Source organism: Aquarana catesbeiana, linkage group LG01 (genome assembly GCF_042186555.1).
Source record: "Aquarana catesbeiana isolate 2022-GZ linkage group LG01, ASM4218655v1, whole genome shotgun sequence".
Lineage (NCBI taxonomy): Eukaryota > Metazoa > Chordata > Amphibia > Anura > Ranidae > Aquarana > Aquarana catesbeiana.
The window spans coordinates 130,934,219-130,940,218 of NC_133324.1; positions in this window are offsets into that span (position 1 = coordinate 130,934,219).

Genomic DNA, 6,000 nt, shown 5'->3' on the forward strand with positions numbered 1-6,000 from the left:
CCACTGCCCCATGTCAGGAAGCTGTCTCATTTGAAGGTCATGGATTCTCCAACAGGATAATGACCCAAACACAGATATAGTTACTCAAGTATGGCTAAGATCAAAACTTTGGACTATTATAAAGTGGTTTTCTATGGGTCCTGTTCTGTATCTTATTGAACATTTATGGGAAGAGCTGACACATGCAGTCTGGAGAAGGCAGAGTGGGCCAAACTACATGTTGGCTGGTGCAAAGTCTCATTGAGAGCTACAGAAATCTCTTGTTTGCAGTGATAGTCTCTAAAAGTTATGCAGCAAAATATTAGGTTAACCACTTCAGCCCCAGAAGGATTTACCCCCTTAATGACCAGACAATTTTTTGCAATATGGCACTGCGTTACTTTAACTGATAGTTGCACGGGTGTGCGATGATGTACCCAAATAAAATTGATGTCTTTTTTTCTCACAAATAGAGCTTTCTTTTGGTGGTATTTGATCACCTTATTTTTTGCGTTATAAACAAAAAAAGACCGTCAATTTTGAAAAAAAACAAAACAATATTTTAAATTTTTTGCTATAATACATATCCAATAAAAAAAATATAAAAAAACAAATGTATTTATCAGTTTAGGCCAATATGTATTCTTCTACACATTTTTGGTAAAATAAAATTGCAATAAGTGTATATTGATTGGTTTGCTCAAAAGTTATAGTGTTACAAAATAGGGGATAGATTTATGGCATTTTTATTATTTTTATTTTTTTGTACTAGTAATGGCAGTGATCAGTGATTTTTAGCGGGACTGTGACATTGCGGCGGACAGATCGGACACTTTTTTGGGACCAGTGACATTATTACCATGATCAGAGCTTAAATAAATATACACTTATCACTGTATAAATGACACTGGCAGGGAGGGGGGTTAACACTAGGGGACGATCAAGGGGTTAGGTGTGTCCTAGGGAGGTGCTTTCTAACTGTGGGGGGACGGACTGACTGGGAGTACAGAGAGATCACTGTTCCTGATCACTGTCAGAATGGGGATCTGCTTTGTTTACATTGGCAGATCCCCGTTCTGTCTCTCTGAGGAGCAATCGTGGGCGCCGTTGTTTCGCGCAATAGGCCCGCCCTGCTGCAGTATATATGCGGTGGGCGGTCCTTAAGTGGTTAAAGGCTAATGACACGCACACACGATCAGAAATTCTGCCAGCAAAAATTGGATGTGAGCTTTTGGTCAGAAATTCCGACCGTGTGTATGTTCCATCGGACTTTTGCTGGCAGAATTCCAGCCAGCAAAAGATTGAGAGCAGGTTCTCTATTTTTCGGTCGGAAAAAGTTCCTATCCGAAAATACGTTCGTCTGTATGCAATTCGGACGCGCAAAAAATCACACATGTTCGGAAACAATTCGATGCATGCTCGGAAGCACTGAACTTAATTTTCTCGGCTCGTCGTAGTGTTGTACGTCACTGCATTCTTGACGGTCGAAAGTTCAGAGAACTTTTGTGTGACCGTGTGTATGCAAGGCAAGCTTGAGGGGAATTCCGTCGGAAAAACCATCCAAGTTTTTTCTGACTGAAATTCCGCTTGTGTGTACGCAGCATAAGTTCACCATTTTTTTCTTTTCTAAATTCCAGTTCCCCTATGTACCAATATACTATTAATGTGCCTTCTTTGCAGTAAAGAAAAAGCTTTCTATTTGTCCTAAATCAGGCATTACCTCAGCCTCAGTGTCCTGGTGACAACTCCTCCATTAGCCATCCTGAATTTGGTATTCAGGAGTCAGGACAGAAGAACCTTTAGATGGAAGTATCTGACCTCAGTAACACACATCTTGCACCCGCCCTCCTCCTCCAGGAGATCACTCCCACCCGCCTCTGCAGGTTCATGAATTTCCAATGCAATCAGCGATCACCGTTCTCAAATTGTATAGCGCATGGCCACCTTTATACACCTAAAATTAACTAGGTGTGCTTTTGGTTGCATTAATTGTTAACGGCTCCCCAAACACAGAAGCAAACACACATTTTGTCATGTGAATAACAAGCCACAAATGCAGCAAAATGTGCAGTACAAAATGTGAAAACTGTAACACGCCAAAATGTCCTATGAGCTACTTTGCCATGTGTAGGGCAGCGCTTTCAAATCAATGAGCTGCCCTATGCGTGTCATAAGTTAACCACTTCTCGCCCGCCATATAGCAATATGACGTGCGCAAAGTGGTTTAGTTATCCTGGCCGGACGTCATATGATGTGATTAGGATAATGAGCCGGCGCACGCCCATTGGTGGTGCAGCATGTCAGTCTGACACACCGCAACTCCGATCTAGGTAAAGAGTCTCTGATGGAGTCTTTAGAACATGGTCAGCTGTGTCCAATCACAGCTGATCACAGTGTAAATAGGAAAAGCCATGTATCGGCTTTTTCACACTCGCATCTGTCAGATGCGAGTAGAGGAGAGACGATCAGCTGCTCTTCTGACTGGGGGGGTCCAGCCTCCCCGAGGATGCCCACCCAGGACCACCAGGGACGCCCACCACTTGTGACCACCAGGTATGCCACCCATGGCCACCAGCAATGCCAATCAGTGCTCATCACTAATGCCTGCTAGTGCCTCCTTATCAGTGATTCCCATCAGTGCCATCTATCAGTGTCGCCTATCCGTGCCCATCAGTGCTGCATATCAGTGCCACCTATCAGTGCCCATCATCAGTGGCACCTCATCATTGCCACTTTATCAGTGCCTGTCAGTGCAGCCTCATCAGTGAAGGAGAAAATGTACTTATTAACAAAGTTTTGTAACAGAAACTAAAAAAAAAAAATTTTTTTCAAGATTTTCGGTCCTTTTTTATTGTTTAGAAGAAAATAAAAATTCCAGAGGTGATCAAATACTACCAAAGGAAAGCTCTATTTGTGGGAACAAAATGATAAAAATTATGTTTGGGTACAGTGTAGCATGACAGCGCTGAAAGTTGAAAATTGGCTTGGGCAGGAAGGGGGGAAAGTGCCTGGTATTGCAGTGGTTAAAGAAGCAAAAATACATGCGTCCCCACTGTGATAGGTGTGAATGGGGCCTGAAATTAAACTTTACACAACAACAATGAGGCTCCATTCACATCTGTGCGTTTTCGAGCACATGGCAAACCGCACAGAAAACATGCTTTGCCGCGCGTTTCAGAAATGTGCTGCATATGCGCATCATGCTTGCATTGTCATTAAATGTTAATGGCACCCTGAGAGCGGGTATCAGGCATGCATTTGCCGTGTGACAAATGCACTGCAAACTCAACCAAAAAGCACAGTAAAAAAAATGTACCATGATCCACTCCAAAAAAAAGTAATGGAGCTTCTTTGGGGGCATGTTGGGCAGCCTTATGCGTGATGGTCCAAAACCCACCCAAAAAAACGTACGTGGGAACGTGAGTTCCCTGCTAAGCAGAGATATGAATGGACCTGACAGCTGAGTGTCTCCATCCATTCCCTCTTATGTACTTGTAAACCATACACTATGCAATCGGATTCTACAGGCTCTACACATTCCTTTAGATTTACCTTAACTATGGAATAGGAGGACACACCTGAACAATCTATTCAATTGGTATAAAATTAGGCAGGTCCTTGTACTACATAGCTGGTGGTAGATCTAAAGGAGATTGTATAATCAGATTGTACAGAAAGTGGGTGGGAATAAAACAAGAGGTGGTATAATAATGAGTGAGCTGTGGTTCAGAAAGGTGAACACGCTCTTTCACCAGTGGCGGGTGGTGCTCAAAATTTTTTTTTTGGGGGGGGTACAAACAAACTGAAAAAATTTTGAAAAAAAAAAAAACATCAATTGAAGCCACTGTGCCATCAAACGCAGCCACTGTGCCCATCAAACGCAGCCACTGTGCCCATCAAACGCAGCCACTGTACCCATCAAATGCTGCCAGTCTGCCCATCATATACTGCCAGTGTGCCCATCAAATGCTGCCAGTGTGCCCAACTGCCCATCAAATGTTGCCAGTGTGCCCAGCTGCCCATCATATGCTGCCAGTGTGCCCAACTGCCCATCATATGCTGCCCGTGTGCCCAACTGCCCATCACATGCTGCCAGTGTGCCCATCAAATGCTGCCAGTGTGCCCATTAAATGCTGCCAGTGTGCCCCCCGCGAGCTCGCTGTTTGCCCGACACTTACCCTGTGTCTGTGGGGCATCGGGTGACGGCAACGAGCGGCGTTCTTCGTGCGTCTCTTCTACTACCTCATCTCCCATATTCTCCTCCATAGGTGTCCAATAGCGGCACCTGTCATTTTAGCCAATCAGGTGACAGGTAACAGACCCGAGCACCTGATTGGTGGAGAGGCTTTCCTAACACAGCTGAGTGGACTGCGAGCTCCAAGCATGGCGCTAGCAGTTCAGTTTTGCAGCCTTAGAGCCTCACCAGCTCCGCTTGGGCCGTGCGTTCCACGGAGCTTCAGATGTGATGTCACTTCCAGTTTCCCTGTGGCACAGGGAAACTGGAAGTAACCTCTTAACTAGAATAACAAAGCACCCACCCGTAGTGATACTACGGGCGGAAGTTGTTTGGCGTGATGGAATGCGCCACAAAGCAGGTAAGAATCCTGCAAATTAAGCACCTTGTCTGCAATCTCGTGATTGCATTGACGTGGCGCTTCCCATAGTACATTGTGCCCGGTGCCTGAACACAGTGCACTTAAAGGAAATTTTTTTCTATTTTTTTTTTTTTAACTGCGGAGGGGGAGGGGGGGAGGCTCCCGTACGCCCCCTATGGACAGGCCGCCACTGCCTATCACACCCTGTTCTGTGATGCAGCAAGCCAGTGCATGCTGGGATATGATCTATAGGAAGTGATGCAAGTAGAAAACTTTTTTTAAAAACAGGTGAAACTTTAGAGCTGCTGTAGATGAGTTGAAGCAGAAGTAAGCCCATCCATAAAACAGTTTCATTCCTGGCACGTGCTGGAAATGTAACACTCACACTGGTTGTGCTCTCAACCAAACTGTCAAGCCATCCAACTGATCACATGTGCAGCATCATGGTCATCATTGAGTATAATGTGTCGATGCAAAAGCAAAGTCCGATTTTTGTTAAATATGTCATAGGCAATGATGGATGCATGATAAATGCTTAAGGGTCCCCGCCGACTAGTGAGGGTGCAGGCTGAGGAGGGGTCCGTCCAGACCCAAAGCATACCACAGTAATAGGAAAGCGATAACCCGGTCGGCGCACACCATACTTGGCCTGAGTGGTTAGCAGGTAAAAGCAGCGTCAGCTCGATCTATCCAGACCACATCCTTGGATGAATCGAGCTGAGGCTGCTTTTACCTGCTAACCACTCGGGCCAGGTGAGGTGTGCGGCGGCCTGGCTATCTCCTCCTATTTCTGAAGCAATGATGGATACTAATTACTTTGTTCAGTTTCAAGTTATTTCAGAGAAAATTGCAGGTTCTTCTTTTTTTTCTAGAAGGGTGCCAACAAATACGTCCATATTTGTATGAGTGAAAATGAAACTGCAGTAGATAATGGATAATACAAAACTATTATATTATATTATAATATATATATATATATATATATATATATATATATATATATATATATATATAATATTATATATTATAATACAAAAATACAGAAATACAAATCCTTTTGGCAGGTAAAACTGCTCTCGCAAAAGCACATCATTTGTGTATTTAGCGGTTTATCTGGAGTGTTGTTTTAACTGCAGGGCAATGAGATGTGCAGCATATCACTAATTGGAGAATATAACATAACTTTCAATCCCCAATAAATTTTATGAAGTAATAATAAATTTAGTCTAGAAAAGTCATGTTGGGCAATTCTATACAGCATACAGACACAGAGCAGTGCTGAGAGGTCCACCTCTATGCACTTTTATGCAGATGGAATTTCAGCAGCTGATACGAACTGACTATATTCCGATTCAAGGCAGTTTACTGGGGATCAGTATAATCCAAAGCACAGGCAACTTCCAGTAAGCCCATAGACACATACTGT